Genomic DNA, 17977 nt, shown 5'->3' with positions numbered 1-17977 from the left:
TTCGGGGTACCCTCCGGTCCGTTACCGTGTGGGCGCATAGACTGTATAGCGCCACCCACAGGCAAAAACGTATATCCGCGGCAAGTACCTACCGCGCGGTCCGATCGTCGCGAATTTTTTTATGGCGGTTCGGGGCGCCGGACGGGACGTGACCGCGCACCCGCCTCGCCGCCGGCGTCGCCCCGTCCTGGCGGAAAATTGCAAGTGCCGTAACTCCCTTACCGCTTATCCCATCGCCGCGGTTTTTGGTACGGCGCGTCCGCGCGCCCGTCCGGACACGCGCGCCCCCGACCCGCGCATACCCACGACCCGCACGTACCCCCGACCGCGTCGGGGTGCTCGAGCCCGCTCATCACTGCTTGCAGTTTTAATTATTATTATTATTATTATTCTGCCGATTCGACGGCCATTTTGAGGGCCTGAACATGCCCGAAAACTCACCAAATTTTGCAAGCGCGTCAGGTCTGCCGAAAATTGCGATCTGGTGGGGGTCCCGAAAACAATGTTCCAAAATTGACTCTCTAGCGCCACCTTTTATTTTTGAAAAAATTGGCCCCCGACACCAGTTTCACCTATCGTCACGAAACTTTGTGGAGACGTCTATCGTGACAGGACGGACCAAAAAGTCTCAAGAACCCATATTGTAAAACGAACAGGAAGTCGGCCATTTTGGATGGCAGCGGCCTTTTTCGGGCCAGAAGTTGGGGTCGTATCTCGACGAACTCCTCCTAGGGGGTTTGACCGAATGAGTCCGTTGTTGCATCAACGGACACTAGACGGATGGCCGACGTTAAATTGCGAAGGATTTTGGGATATTCCGTACGATGTGGGCGTGGCACGCCCCCAAATTTTGCCCTTTTTCATCTGCCCGGGCCTTGCACGCTGAGCGTAACTGTAGACGTGAATAACTTGCTTCCACATGGTCAGATCTTCATCATACTTGGTACATGTGATCATGGCCCCGCCCCGAAGGTCCCCGTAGGTCACTTCCTGATTTCGTCGCAGCGCCACCTATTGGCGACAGGCTAAAGGCGTGTCATCTACATGAGGCCTTTTCTGGCAGGAGATTCATCAGAGGAACACCGAGGTCACAAGGTCACTGCCTGACAGCCTGGTGAAGCCTGTTGATGGACCATGATGCAGGAAAAGCGCACGTGGTGGGCGTGGCCTGGCGGCGAATGCTCAGGCCTCGCCGTTTACAAAGAAAGGGTCATCATTCGCCCGCAGAAGGTCGCATGTGCTTGAAAACTCATAAGGGGGGGCAGATTCCAGGCCTGAGGGCCCTGGTGGGGCCCCCATTTGAAACCAAGCCAAATTGACTCACTAGCGCCACCTACAAGTTTTAAAATAATTATCCCCCGCCTCCCGTTGCACGTATGGGCATGATTTTCGGAGGAGACATCACTCGTGACAGGACGCACAAAAAAGTCTCAAGAACCCATGTTCAAAAACCAACAGGAAGTCGGCCATTTTAGGTGGCGGCGGCCATTTGTGGGAGGATGTAGGGGTCGTATCTCGACGAACTCCTCCTAGGCGGTTTGACCGAATGAGTCCGTTGTAGCATCAACGGACACTAGACGGATGGCCCACGTTAAATTGCGAAGGATTTTGGGCTGCTACTTAGGATGTGGGCGTGGCACGCCACCAAACTTTTACTTTAACCTTAACTTTTACCTTATCTGGCCCTGCCTGGTGTCTGGCCTTGCCTTGAAGCAATGTACATCAAAGTCAATACACAGTTTGACTGACAGACTGATGATGTCAGTTGATGGACTGTGATGTGTGTAAAGCACATGTGGTGGGCGTGGCCACGGCGAATGGTCAGCCTTCGCCATTGACCATCGAAGGCTCATATTTTGCCCGCAGAAGGTCACAGGCTGCTGAAATCTTACACGTAAGGTCAGAATCCAGGCCTGAGCGCCCTGGTGGTGCTCCCATGTGACACCAATCTAAGTTGACACACTAGCGCCACCTAGAAGTTTCAATTCATTATCCCTCGCCACCCGTGGCACGTATCACTATGATTTTCGGTGGAGACGTCTATCATGACAGGACGCACCTAACGCTACAGAACCCATGTTCAAAACACAGCGCCACCAACTGGTGGAAATGTATATCACCTGTAACTTCCTTCCACATGGTCGGATCGTCTCCAAATTTCTTTGGGTGGGTTCGGTCACCCTCCAGTCTGTGACTGTGTGTGTACATAGACTCTATAGCGCCACAACTGGTGGAAATGTATATCAGCTGTAACTTCCTTCCACATGGTCGGATCTGCCCCAAATTTTTTCTGGTGGTTTGGGATACCCTCCGGTCTATGACTGGGTGTGTACATAGACTCTATAGCGCCACCAACTGGTGAAAATGCATATCTGCCGTAACTTCCTCCCACTTGGTCCGATCTGCCCCAATTTTTTTCTGGTGGTTTGGGGTACCCTCTGGTCTATGACTGTGTGTGTACATACACTATAGCGCCACCAACTGGTGGAAATGTATATCAGCTGTAACTTCCTTCCATATGGTCGCATCAGCCCCAAATTTTTTCTGGTGTTTCGGGGTACCCTCTGGTCTATGACTTTGTGTATACATATACTCTATAGCGCCACCAACTGGTGGAAATGTATATAGCCATAACTTCCTTCCACATGGTCGCATCGTCTCTAAATTTTTTTTGGTGGTTCGGGGTACCCTCTCGTCTATGACTGTGTGTATACATAGACTCTCTAGCGCCACCAACTGGTGGAAATGTATATAGCCGTAACTTCCTTCCACATGGTCGGATCGTCTCTAAATTTTTTTTTGGTCGATCGGGTCACCCTCCACTCTTTGAATCTGCGTGTCCATAGACTCTATAGCGCCACCAACTGGTGAAAATGTATATCTGCCGTAACTTCCTCCCACATGGTCGGATCTGCCCGAATTTTTTTCTGGCGGTTCGGGGTACCCTCTGGTCTATGACAGTGTGTGTACATACCCTATAGCGCCACCAACTGGTGGAAATGTATATCAGCCGTAACTTCCTTCCGCACGGTCGGATTGGCACCTAATTTTTTCTGGTGGTTCGGGGTACCCTCCGGTCCATTACCGTGTGGGCGCATAGACTGGATAGCGCCACCCACAGGCGGAAACGTATATCCGCCGCAAGTACCTACCGCACGGTCCGATCGTCGCAAATTTTTTTATGGCGGTTCGGGGCGCCGGACGGGACGTGACCGCGCACCCGCCTCGCCGCCGGCGTCGCCCCCTCCTGGCGGAAAATTGCAAGTGCCGTAACTCCCTTACCGCTTATCCCATCGCCGCGGTTTTTCGTACGGCGCGTCCGCGCGCCCGTCCGGACACGCGCGCGCCCCCGACCCACGCGTACCCCCGACCCACGCGTACCCCCGACCCACGCGTACCCCCGACCGCGTCGGGGTGCTCGAGCCCGCTCATCACTGCTTGCAGTTTTAATTATTATTATTCTTCTCCGCCTTTGAGCGCCATTTTGAGGGCCTTAACATGCCCGAAAACTCACCAAATTTGGCGAGCGCATCAGGTCTGGCGAAAAATTTGATATTTTATGGGTTTCAAATATAATGTTCCAAAATTGGCTCTCTAGCGCCACCTTGAAATTTAAAAAAAATTGGCCCCCGCCACCAGTTTCACCGATCGTCACGAAACTTGGTGGAGACGTCTAGCGTGACAGGACGGACCAAAAAGTCTCAAAAACCCATATTGGAAAACGAACAGGAAGTCGGCCATTTTGGATGGCGCCGGCCTTTTTCGGGCCAGAAGTTGGGGTCGTATCTCGACGAACTCCTCCTAGGGGGTTTGACCGAATGAGTCCGTTCTTGCATCAACGGACACTAGACGGATGGCCGACGTTAAATTGCGAAGGATTTTGGGATATTCCATACGATGTGGGCGTGGCACGCCCCCAAATTTTGCCCTTTTTCATCTGTCCGGGCCTTGCACGCTGAGCGTAACTGTAGACGTGAATAACTTGGCTCCACGTGGTCAGATCTTCATCATACTTGGTACATGTGATCATGGCCCCGCCCCGAACGTCCCCGTAGGTCACTTCCTGATTTCGTCGCAGCGCCACCTATCGGCGACAGGCTAAAGGCGTGTCATCTACATGAGGCCTTTTCTGCCAGGAGATTCATCAGATGAACACCGAGGTCACAAGGTCACTGCCTGACAGCCTGGTGAAGCCTGTTGATGGACCATGATGCAGGAAAAGCGCACGTGGTGGGCGTGGCCTGGCGGCGAATGCTCAGGCCTCGCCGTTTACAAAGAAAGGGTCATCATTCGCCCGCAGAAGGTCGCATGTGCTTGAAAACTCATAAGGGGGGGCAGATTCCAGGCCTGAGGGCCCTGGTGGGGCCCCCATTTGAAACCAAGCCAAATTGACTCACTAGCGCCACCTAGAAGTTTCAATTCATTATCCCTCGCCACCCGTTGCACGTATCACTATGATTTTCGGTGGAGACGTCTATCATGACAGGACGCACCTAACGCTCCAGAACCCATGTTCAAAACACAGCGCCACCAACTGGTGGAAATGTATATCTGCCGTAACTTCCTGATTCATGGTCAGATTGTCTTGAAATTTTTTTTGGTGTGTTGGGTCAATCTCTGGTCTGTTATACTGTGTGTACATAGACTGTATAGCGCCACCAACTGGTGGAAATGTACATCACCTGTAACTTCCTTCCACATGGTCGGATCATCTCCAAATTTTTTCTGGTGGTCTGGGGTACCCTCTGGTCTATGACTGTGTGTGTACATAGACTCTATAGCGCCACCAACTGGTGGAAATGTATATAGCCGTAACTTCCTTCCACATGGTCAAATCAGGCCCAAATTTTTTCTGGTGGTCTGGGGTACCCTCTGATCTATGACTGTGTGTGTACATAGACTGTATAGCGCCACCAACTGGTGGAAATGTATATCTGCCATAACTTCCTCCCACATGGTCGGATCTGCCCGAATTTTTTTCTGGTGGTTCGGGGTACCCTCTGGTCTATGACAGTGTGTGTACATATGCTATAGCGCCACCAACTGGTGGAAATGTATATCTGCCGTAACTTCCTTCCGCATGGTCGGATCGGCACCAAATTTTTTCTGGCGGTTTGGGGTACCCTCTGGTCTATGACAGTGTGTATACATAGACTGTATAGCGCCACCAACTGGTGGAAATGTATATCTGCCGTAACTTTCTCCCACATGGTCGGATCTGCCCAAATTTTTTTCTGGTGGTTCAAGGTATCCTCTGGTCTATGACTGTGTGTGTACATACGCTATAGCGCCACCAACTGGTGGAAATGTATATCAGCTGTAACTTCCTTCCACATGGTCGGATCGGTCCCAAATTTTTTTTGCTGAGTTGGGTCACCCCCCACTCTGTGACTGGGTGTGTACATACACTCTATAGCGCCACCAACTGGTGAAAATGTATATGTGCCGTAACTTCCTTCCACATGGTCGGATCGGTCCCAATTTTTTTCTGGTGGTTTGGGGTACCCTCTGGTCTATGACTGTGTGTGTACATAGACTCTCTAGCGCCACCAACTGGTGGAAATGTATATCTGCCGTAACTTCCTCCCACATGGTTGGATCTGCCCGAATTTCTTTCTGGTGGTTCGGGGTACCCTCTGGTCTATGACTGTGTGTGTACATACGCTATAGCGCCACCAACTGGTGGAAATGTATATCAGCTGTAACTTCCTTCCACATGGTCGGATCAGTCCCAAATTTTTTCTGGTGGTTCGGGGTACCCTCCGGTCCGTTACCGTGTGGGCGCATAGACTGTATAGCGCCACCAACAGGCGGAAACGTATATCCGCCACAAGTACCTACCGCACGGTCCGATCGTCGCAAATTTTTTTATGGCGGTTCGGGGCGTCGGACGGGACGTGACCGCACATCCGCCTCGCCGCCGGTGTCGCCCCCTCCTGGCAGAAAATTGCAAGTGCCGTAACTCCCTTACCGCTTATCCCATCGCCGCGGTTTTTCGTACGGCTCGTCCGCGCGCCCGTCCGGACACGCGCGCGCCCCCGACCCGCGCGTACCCCCGACCCGCGCGTACCCCCGACCGCGTCGGGGTGCTCGAGCCCGCTCATCACTGCTTGCAGTTTTAATTATTATTATTATTATTATTCTTCTCCGCCTTTGAGCGCCATTTTGAGGGCCTTAACATGCCCGAAAACTCACCAAATTTTGCGAGCGCATCAGGTCTGGCGAAAAATTTGATATTTTATGGGTTTCAAATATAATGTTCCAAAATTGGCTCTCTAGCGCCACCTTGAAATTTAAAAAAAATTGGCCCCCGCCACCAGTTTCACCGATCGTCACGAAACTTGGTGGAGACGTCTATCGTGACAGGACGGACCAAAAAGTCTCAAGAACCCATATTGCAAAACGAACAGGAAGTCGGCCATTTTGGATGGCGCCGGCCTTTTTCGGGCCAGAAGTTGGGGTCGTATCTCGACGAACTCCTCCTAGGGGGTTTGACCGAATGAGTCCCTTGTAGCATCAACGGACACTAGACGGATGGCCCACGTTAAATTGCGAAGGATTTTGGGCTGCTACTTAGGATGTGGGCGTGGCACGCCACCAAACCTTTACTTTAACCTTAACTTTTACCTTATCTGGCCCTGCCTGGTGTCTGGCCTTGCCTTGAAGCAATGTACATCAAAGTCAATACACAGTTTGACTGACAGACTGATGATGTCAGTCGATGGACTGTGATGTGTGTAAAGCACATGTGGTGGGCGTGGCCATGGCGAATGGTCAGCCTTCGCCATTGACCATCGAAGGCTCATATTTTGCCCGCAGAAGGTCACAGGCTGCTGAAATCTTACACGTAAGGTCAGAATCCAGGCCTGAGCGCCCTGGTGGTGCTCCCATGTGACACCAATCTAAATTGACACACTAGCGCCACCTAGAAGTTTCAATTCATTATCCCTCGCCACCCGTTGCACATATCACTATGATTTTCGGTGGAGACGTCTATCATGACAGGACGCACCTAACGCTCCAGAACCCATGTTCAAAACACAGCGCCACCAACTGGTGGAAATGTATATATGCCGTAACTTCCTGATTCATGGTCAGATTGTCTTGAATTTTTTTTTTGGTGTGTTGGGTCAATCTCTGGTCTGTTATACTGTGTGTACATAGACTGTATAGCGCCACCAATTGGTGGAAATGTATATCAGCTGTAACTTCCTTCCACATGGTCGGATCGTCTCTAAATTTTTTTTGGTGGTTTGGGGTACCCTCTGGTCTATGACTGTGTGTGTACATAGACTCTATAGCGCCACCAACTGGTGGAAATGTATATAGCTGTAACTTCCTTCCACATGGTCTGATCGTCTCTAAATTTTTTTTGGTCAGTCGGGTCACCCTCCACTCTTTGAATCTGCGTGTCCATAGACTCTATAGCGCCACCAACTGGTGGAAATGTATATCTGCCGTAACTTCCTCCCACATGGTCGGATATGCCCAAATTTTTTCCCGGTGGTTCGGGGTACCCTCTGGTCTATGACAGTGTGTGTACATACGCTATAGCGCCACCAACTGGTAGAATTGTATATCAGCTGTAACTTCCTTCCACATGGTCGGATCGGCCCCAAATTTTTTCTGGTGGTTTGGGGTACCCTCTGGTCTATGACTGTGTGTGTACATAGACTCTATAGCGCCACCAACTGGTGAAAATGTATATCTGCCGTAACTTCCTTCCACATGGTCGGATCGGTCCCAAATTTTTTCTGGTGGTTTGGGGTACCGTCTGGTCTATGACTGTGTGTGTACATAGACTCTATAGCGCCACCAACTGGTGGAAATGTATATAGCTGTAACTTCCTTCCACATGGTCGGATAGTCTCTAAAATTTTTTTTGGTCGGTCGGGTCACCCTCCACTCTTTCAATCTGCGTGTCCATAGACTCTATAGCGCCACCAACTGGTGGAAATGTATATCTGCCGTAACTTCCTCCCACATGGTCGGATCTGCCCGAATTTTTTTCCGGTGGTTCGGGGTACCCTCTGGTCTATGACAGTGTGTGTACATACGCTATAGCGCCACCAACTGGTGGAAATGTATATCAGCCGTAACTTCCTTCCGCACGGTCGGATCGGCACCTAATTTTTTCTGGTGGTTCGGGGTACCCTCCGGTCCGTTACCGTGTGGGCGCATAGACTGTATAGCGCCACCCACAGGCGGAAAGGTATATCCGCCGCAAGTACCTACCGCACGGTCCGATCGTCGCTAATTTTCTTATGGCGGTTCGGGGCGTCGGACGGGACGTGACCGCGCACCCGCCTCGCCGCCGGCGTCGCCCCCTCCTGGCGGAAAATTGCAAGTGCCGTAACTCCCTTACCGCTTATCCCATCGCCACAGTTTTTCGAACGGCGCGTCCGCGCGCCCGTCCGGACACGCGCGCGCCCCCGACCCGCGCGTACCCCCGTCCCGCGCGTACCCCCGACCGCGTCGGGGTGCTCGAGCCCGCTCATCACTGCTTGCAGTTTTAATTAGGGCTCGAGCACTGACCAGTGCGAAAGCCCTATTGTAATCGTTCCGTTTCTTTTTAGGGCTCGAGCACTGACCAGTGCGAAAGCCCTATTGTAATCGTAATGTTTATTATTATTATTATTATTATTATTATTATTATTATTATTCTGCAGATTCGACGGCCATTTTGAGGGCCTGAACATGCCCGAAAACTCACCAAATTTTGCAAGCGCGTCAGGTCTGCCGAAAATTTCGATCTGGTGGGGGTCCCGAAAACAATGTTCCAAAATTGACTCTCTAGCGCCACCTTTTATTTTTGAAAAAATTGGCCCCCGACACCAGTTTCACCTATCGTCACGAAACTTTGTGGAGACGTCTATCGTGACAGGACGGACCAAAAAGTCTCAAGAACCCATATTGTAAAACGAACAGGAAGTCGGCCATTTTGGATGGCGCCGGCCTTTTTCGGGCCAGAAGTTGGGGTCGTATCTCGACGAACTCCTCCTAGGGGGTTTGACCGAATGAGTCCGTTGTTGCATCAACGGACACTAGACGGCTGGCCGACGTTAAATTGCGAAGGATTTTGGGATATTCCGTACGATGTGGGCGTGGCACGCCCCCAAATTTTGCCCTTTTTCATCTGCCCGGGCCTTGCACGCCGAGCGTAACTGTAGACGTGAATAACTTGCCTCCACATGGTCAGATCTTCATCATACTTGGTACATGTGATCATGGCCCCGCCCCGAAGGTCCCCGTAGGTCACTTCCTGATTTCGTCGCAGCGCCACCTATTGGCGACAGGCTAAAGGCGTGTCATCTACATGAGGCTTTTTCTGGCAGGAGATTCATCAGATGAACACCGAGGTCACAAGGTCACTGCCTGACAGCCTGGTGAAGCCTGTTGATGGAGCATGATGCAGGAAAAGCGCACGTGGTGGGCGTGGCCTGGCGGCGAATGCTCAGGCCTCGCCGTTTACAAAGAAAGGGTCATCATTCGCCCGCAGAAGGTCGCATGTGCTTGAAAACTCATAAGGGGGGGCAGATTCCAGGCCTGAGGGCCCTGGTGGGGCCCCCATTTGAAACCAAGCCAAATTGACTCACTAGCGCCACCTACAAGTTTTAAAATAATTATCCCTCGCCTCCCGTTGCACGTATGGGCATGATTTTCGGAGGAGACATCACTCGTGACAGGACGCACAAAAAAGTCTCAAGAACCCATGTTCAAAAACCAACAGGAAGTCGGCCATTTTAGGTGGCGGCGGCCATTTGGGGGAGGATGTAGGGGTCGTATCTCGACGAACTCCTCCTAGGGGGTTTGACCGAATGAGTCCGTTGTAGCATCAACAGACACTAGACGGATGGCCCACGTTAAATTGCGAAGGATTTTGGGCTGCTCCATAGGATGTGGGCGTGGCACGCCACCAAACTTTTACTTTATCCTTAACTTTTACCTTATCTGACCCTGCCTGGTGTCTGGCCTTGCCTTGAAGCAATGTACATCAAAGTCAATACACAGTTTGACTGACAGACTGATGATGTCAGTCGATGGACTGTGATGTGTATAAAGCACATGTGGTGGGCGTGGCCACGGCGAATGGTCAGCCTTCGCCATTGACCATCGAAGGCTCATATTTTGCCCGCAGAAGGTCACAGGCTGCTGAAATCTTACACGTAAGGTCATAATCCAGGCCTGAGCGCCCTGGTGGTGCTCCCATGTGACACCAATCTAAATTGACACACTAGCGCCACCTAGAAGTTTCAATTCATTATCCCTCGCCACCCGTGGCACGTATCACTATGATTTTCGGTGGAGACGTCTATCATGACAGGACGCACCTAACGCTCCAGAACCCATGTTCAAAACACAGCGCCACCAACTGGTGGAAATGTATATCTGCGGTAACTTCCTGATTCATGGTCAGATTGTCTTGAATTTTTTTTTGGTGTGTTGGGTCAATCTCTGGTCTGTTATACTGTGTTTACATAGACTGTATAGCGCCACCAACTGGTGGAAATGTATATCAGCTGTAACTTTCTTCCACATGGTCGGATCGGCCCCAAATTTTTTCTGGTGGTTTGGGGTACCCTCTGGTCTATGACTGTGTGTGTACATAGACTCTATAGCGCCACCAACTGGTGAAAATGTATAGCTGCCGTAACTTCCTTCCACATGGTCGGATCGGCACCAAATTTTTTCTGGCGGTTGGGGTACCCTCTGGTCTATGACTGTGTGTGTACATAGACTGTATAGCGCCACCAACTGGTGGAAATGTATATCTGCCATAACTTTGTCCCACATGGTCGGATCTGGCCAAATTTTTTTCTGGTGGTTCGGGGTACCCTCTGGTCTATGACAGTGTGTGTACATACGCTATAGCGCCACCAACTGGTGGAAATGTATATCAGCTGTAACTTCCTTCCACATGGTCGGATCGGTCCCAATTTTTTTCTGGTGGTTTGGGGTACCCTCTGGTCTATGACTGTGTGTGTACATAGACTCTATAGCGCCACCAATTGGTGGAAATGTATATAGCCGTAACTTCCTCCCACATGGTCGAATCTGCCCGAATTTTTTTCCGGTGGTTCGGGGTACCGTCTGGTCTATGACAGTGTGTGTACATACGCTATAGCGCCACCAACTGGTGGAAATGTATATCTGCCGTAACTTCCTTCCGCACGGTCGGATCGGCACCTAATTTTTTCTGGTGCTTCGGTGTACCCTCCGATCCGTTACCGTGTGGGCGCATAGACTGTATAGCGCCACCCACAGGCGGAAACGAATATCCGCCGGAAGTACCTACCGCACGGTCCGATTGTCGCAAATTTTTTTATGGCGGTTCGGGGCGTCGGACGGGACGTGACCGCGCACCCGCCTCGCCGCTGGCGTCGCCCCCTCCTGGCGGAAAATTGCAAGTGCCGTAACTCCCTTACCGCTTATCCCATCGCCGCGGTTTTTCGTACGGCGCGTCCGCGCGCCCGTCCGGACACGCGCGCGCCCCCGACCAGCGCGTACCCCCGACCGCGTCAGGGTGCTCGAGCCCGCTCATCACTGCTTGCAGTTTTAATTAGGGCTCGAGCACTGACCAGTGCGAAAGCCCTATTGTAATCGTTCCGTTTCTTTTTCTTATTATTATTATTATTCTTCCGCGCCTTTGAGCGCCATTTTGAGGGCCTTAACATGCCCGAAAACTCACCAAATTTGCCGAGCGCATCAGGTCTGGCAAAAAATTTGATATTTTATGGGTTTCAAATATAATGTTCCAAAATTGGCTCTCTAGCGCCACCTTGAAATTAAAAAAAAATTGGCCCCCGCCACCAGTTTCATCGATCGTCACGAAACTTGGTGGAGACGTCTATCGTGACAGGACGAACCAAAAAGTCTCAAGAACCCATATTGCAAAACGAACAGGAAGTCGGCCATTTTGGATGGCGGCGGCCTTTTTCGGCCCAGAAGTTGGGGTCGTATCTCGACGAACTCCTCCTAGGGGGTTTGACCGAATGAGTCCGTTGTAGCATCAACGGACACTAGACGGATGGCCGACGTTAAATTGCGAAGGATTTTGGGATATTCCGTACGATGTGGGCGTGGCACGCCCCCAAATTTTGCCCTTTTTCATCTGCCTGGGCCTTGCACGCTGAGCGTAACTGTAGACGTGAATAACTTGGCTCCACGTGGTCAGATCTTCATCATACTTGGTACATGTGATCATGGCCCCGCCCCGAAGGTCCCCGTAGGTCACTTCCTGATTTCGTCGCAGCGCCACCTATTGGCGACAGGCTAAATGCGTGTGATCTACATGAGGCCTTTTCTGCCAGGAGATTCATCAGATGAACACCGAGGTCACAAGGTCACTGCCTGACAGCCTGGTGAAGCCTGTTGATGGACCATGATGCAGGAAAAGCGCACGTGGTGGGCGTGGCCTGGCGGCGAATGCTCAGGCCTCGCCGTTTACAAAGAAAGGGTCATCATTCGCCCGCAGAAGGTCGCATGTGCTTGAAAACTCATACGGGGGGGCAGATTCCAGGCCTGAGGGCCCTGGTGGGGCCCCCATTTGAAACCAAGCCAAATTGACTCACTAGCGCCACCTAGAAGTTTTAAAATAATTATCCCTCGCCTCCCGTTGCACGTATGGGCATGATTTTCGGAAGAGACATCACTCGTGACAGGACGCACAAAAAAGTCTCAAGAACCCATGTTCAAAAACCAACAGGAAGTCGGCCATTTTAGGTGGCGGCGGCCATTTGGGGGCGGCAGTAGAGGTCGTATCTCGACGAACTCCTCCGAGGGGGTTTGACTAAATGAGTCCGTTGTAGCATCAACGGACACTAGACGGATGGCCCACGTTAAATTGCGAAGGATTTTGGGCTGCTACTTAGGATGTGGGCGTGGCACGCCACCAAACTTTTACCTTAACCTTAACTTTTACCTTATCTGGCCCTACCTGGTGTCTGGCCTTGCCTTGAAGCAATGTACATCAAAGTCAATACACATTTTGACTGACAGACTGATGATGTCAGTCGATGGACTGTGATGTGTGTAAAGCACATGTGGTGGGCGTGGCCACGGCGAATGGTCAGCCTTCGCCATTGACCATCGAAGGCTCATATTTCGCCCGCAGAAGGTCACAGGCTGCTGAAATCTTACACGTAAGGTCAGAATCCAGGCCTGAGCGCCCTGGTGGTGCTCCCATGTGACACCAATCTAAATTGACACACTAGCGCCACCTAGAAGTTTCAATTCATTATCCCTCGCCACCCGTTGCACGTATCACTATGATTTTCGGTGGAGACGTCTATCATGACAGGACGCACCTAACGCTCCAGAACCCATGTTCAAAACACAGCGCCACCAACTGGTGGAAATGTATATCTGCCGTAACTTCCTGAGTCAAGATCAGATTCTCTTGAAATTTTTTTTTGGTGTGCTGGGTCAATCGCTGGTCTGTTATACTGTGTGTACATAGACTGTATAGCACCACCAACTGGTGGAAATGTATATCAGCTGTAACTTCCTTCCACATGGTCGGATATGCCTCAAATTTTTTCTGGTGGTCTGGGGTACACTCTGGTCTATGACTGTGTGTGCACATACTGTATAGCGCCACCAACAGGCAGAGATGTACATCTGCCGTAACTTCCTGATTCATGGTCAGATTGTCTTGAAATTTTTTTTGGTGTGTTGGGTCAATCTCTAGTTTGTTATACTGTGTGTACATACACTATAGCGCCACCAACTGGTTGAAATGTATATCTGCCGCAACTTCCTTCCACATGGTCGGATCGTCTCCAAATCAGTCTGTGTACATATAGCGCCACCAACTGTTTGAATTGTATAACTCCATCCTATATGGTCTGATTTTTTCTATGGTGGCAGACAGGACATGACCATGTACCCACCTTAGACTGTATAGCGCCACCAACCTCCGGAAAAGTAGAACTACATTCTACATAGTCTGTCTGTCCCAAGACTTTTAGGGAGTTGTGACATCAAACAGGACATGAGCACATACCCACCTTTGAAAGAGTTGTCAATATCTGTCATAGCACCCTGCCACACAGTCAATTATGGACACAATTATGCTGACATTCATCATTATACCATCCTTCTATGCTGTTCATCCTCCACATGGGTCATAGGTGTGCTGGAACCAATCCCAGCTATATCTTGATGTGCCATGCTGGTGGACTCCATCACGATTGCTGGTTGGGTCCTTGGTCTGTGAAGCATCTCTGTGGTCTACCCAGGGTCAAAGTGGGTGGAGTGTTTTGCAGGATAGCAGCAGAGACCGAGTTGACATTGTAGATTGTCTAAACTATGAATGAACACGTGTGGGGTTATGTACTAAACATGCAGAAATGACAAAAGCAGTTATGTCAAGCCAATTTATTTTATTTAGTGCCAATTCTAATCATCATATGGAAGTTATCTAGAAAGAGAACCAACTGAACCCCACACGAGCAAGCACTTGGCAACGGAGGCAAGGAAAAACTCTTTGAGAAACCTTGGACAGAACCCAGGCTCTATGGGGCGGCCTTCTGTCTCGACCGGTTGGGTTGAGAGGGATGACATGGAGAGATGGTAGGTAGACAGCGGTGAAGAAAGAACAGAGGGTTAAGAATGGGTGGAGGAAAGGATCAGCAGTTGCAGTCCCACGATGACCAGTTCCCGGAATCACCAGTATCCTATCTAGTCATCAATGGGTGGATGTCAAGGTGCAACGGTGGGTGCTCCTCTGGAAGCAGCCAGCATTCACTACAGGTCAGAGAAAGAGTGAAAGCAAATGTGTTAGTAAACTTGCTATGATCATATAAAAAGTCAAAGAAGACAGCATGAGGAAGGTTTTTTTTACTACAAGTACCATGGCATTCTATGTATAATTTTAGTAGCACAAGCACAAGGCCCCCATACATTTTGGTTAACAGGTTAACATTTTTCCCCTGCAGAACATAAACTCATCTAAGATTCTGTGCCCCATTTAGCATAGTGGAGGTGTTTCCAACTTCCAGCTAATTAAAGCTAGTTGGTCAAAAAGAAATTGTTTTTATGTGACTGGCAACATTTCAAGATGTATTTTATTTACTAAGCAAAGTTTAACTTGTGGTCTGGAGCCCGGTTTACGTATCGGGAGAAATCACATGAACCCTAACCCTAACACATGAACAGAATTTGACCAATATGAATAGTGAAAACAGCTCCATATCTTACCACATGCAGCAGTTGTCAGAGGACACTCACACCGTCAGAGGGGTCTTGTCCTGTTGATGAAAACTCACATGCATGCAAACGACTACATTGCTATTATAATAGTTGGTATGATGCACTTATGGGATTAGTTTTACTTCTATGCTATTCTACTGCTACTATGTTAAATCTACGCATGTACTTCTACTGCTACTATGTTAAATCTACGCATGCACTTCTACTGCTACTATGTTTAATATAAAGATCATGTGCGTGGAACTGAAGACAGCCGGCAACTGGAAAGACAAGAGCAGAGGTTAGTCACAATATACATTCACATATTTACATATTTACATATTTACATGTTTACATGTTTACATATTTACATATTTACATTTTTACATTTTTACATATTCACATATTCACATATTCACATATTCATTTACATATTTACATTGCCCTCATTGTTTGCATTACCGTGTCTGAAAAAACGTATTTTTCGCCAGTGATTGACAAACACAATCCACCGTTCTCGGAAGAGTAAACTCGCGGATTGGAAAATGTCCACTGGTTAGAAAAATACCAACGTGTTCAGAAAAGTCTTAGTTTTAATCCCTTTGATTCTTAATTTTGGGCAGTGGTTGAATTTTGCGCCAGTGCTTGACTAATACAATTTGGTTAGAAAAATAACTGTTGAAAAAGGTTTGAATCCCTTTAGTATTTTACTTTAAGGCAGACAGGCGGTAACTATCAAGACAAGAGGACAGGTGAGTGAGGCAGCACTGGGATCATTTCATCAGGTACTATTTACATATATACACATTTACATATTTACATATATACATATTTACATATATACATATTTACATATATACATATTTACATATATACACATTTACACTATTTAAAATACATGCAGATGTTACAATATTTACATGTTTACAATATTTACATGTTTACAATATTTACATGTTTACATTATGTACATGTTAATTTACTGGTTTGACAGAAACTGGGATCTTAACTATGACCAGTGATTTCACTTTTATTCCGTGATTGACAAATACAATCCACCGTTCTCGTGGGCAAGTAAACTCGTGGATTGTAAATTGTCCACTGGTTGAACCTAAACCTATTTTACACTATACACTACACTTTCACGTTCATTCAGTGATTGACAAATACAATCCACCGTTCTCGTGGGCAAGTAAACTCGTGGATTGTAAATTGTCCACTGGTTGAACCTAAACCTATTTTACACTATACACTACACTTACACCATAAGACTGCCAGAAGAATGTTGAAGTGGAATGTGTATGTGTGTGCGTTTTAAATTTAGTGTTTAAAAGAGCACAAAATCCCTTCATGATCACTGAAATAAGTGGGCATCACAACCGATTCTACATCAAAGTGTGATGTTTTGACATATACATGGTCAATTAGTGTACCCTTTTCTGTGGTAGGATGTTTGACTGACTGGCAGAACCCTTTCCTAGCCATGAATGTGCTGATAGTGGAAGATTTTAACAAATTTTCATTAAAATCTCCCAGTACGACAATGCTGGCGTACTTCTGGTGCAACCAATCCAGCAGCGTGCCAAGGTGACCTTGAAACAACGCCATTGGATAGGAGGGTGGTCGATACACAACTGCTATTAACACACTGGGTGAGGAGCAGTTCACCAGTAAAACTTCCAAGTTGAAGTTTGGGGCGGAGACAACACTACAGTGCAGGTGGTCTGCAATGTACATGCCAACTCCGCCATGCTGTTGCCCTTGTAATTCTACCAAAGCAGGGTTACTGCTGGAGTAAGACAAACATCGTGGTTGGCTATGGAAATGATACCCAGGAATGGTTACACTGCTGGGTGTACATGCCGTTGGCAGCCACGTTTCTGTCACAGCGATGCAGTTAGGCTGCAGGTGCTGTGTACATGCTGCCAAATCTGACGCATGTTTTGTCAAATTTTGGACATTCATCAAATAAATTGTGAAATGTGGTGGTTGTACATTTGTTTGTGTTGGTTCACTTTCTGTCAAAAATGCTGGCATCCTACCTACAGCATTCTTAATGGCATCATTACAGTAAATCTTTTCGGCATTAAACTTTTCAATAATCAAACCGTCTAAAGCTGTGACCCGACTCAATGCAACATACGCCTGCCCTGCGGAAAACACCCTGTCTAGAGACACAACTACATTGCTCACGGTAACACCCTGGACTTTATGTACCGTGCAAGCCCAAGCGAGCTTCAGAGGGAACTGGCGACGCATGCCACCACTTTTAGTTACTTTTTCTTCCTCTGGCAGAATAAATGTACTGTCTTTTAGCGTGACAGACTCAGCAGTTTGTGCGCGCCTTTGTTGACCTACTTTGGCATCATCAAACTTTATATAGATCTTACTCGGAAATGTGTCATCCTTTTGGAAAAGAACATCAGAGACAGTGCCACTAACCCCGTTAACTAAGCCGTCGTCAATATCGATGTTTTTGCAAAGCATTACACGTGCATCTTTAGCGATGTGCAGAGTTTCCTCTAAACACGTGTTGTAAACTTTGCTGTGGTGCCCTACTTTTCTTTCTAATTTACCGGATTTTTTGTTTTGGCTGAAATCCTCAGCTTTTATTGTTGTGTACTCCGGACAGATCCTGAAAAGCTGTTTTAGATTGTATTCGTTCACTTGTTGATTGGTTGGAAACACATGTAATGCGGAGCTGACCTCACCCGTTTCGCGCTGTTTCAAAAGTTCTATGTCTGTTTCCAACAACGCCGCGCCTTTTGGATGTTTGCGGAGTCTA

Source organism: Doryrhamphus excisus, chromosome 2 (genome assembly GCF_030265055.1).
Source record: "Doryrhamphus excisus isolate RoL2022-K1 chromosome 2, RoL_Dexc_1.0, whole genome shotgun sequence".
NCBI lineage: Eukaryota > Metazoa > Chordata > Actinopteri > Syngnathiformes > Syngnathidae > Doryrhamphus > Doryrhamphus excisus.
The sequence above is the reverse complement of the archived record's forward strand: the minus strand, read 5'-3'. Positions refer to the sequence as shown.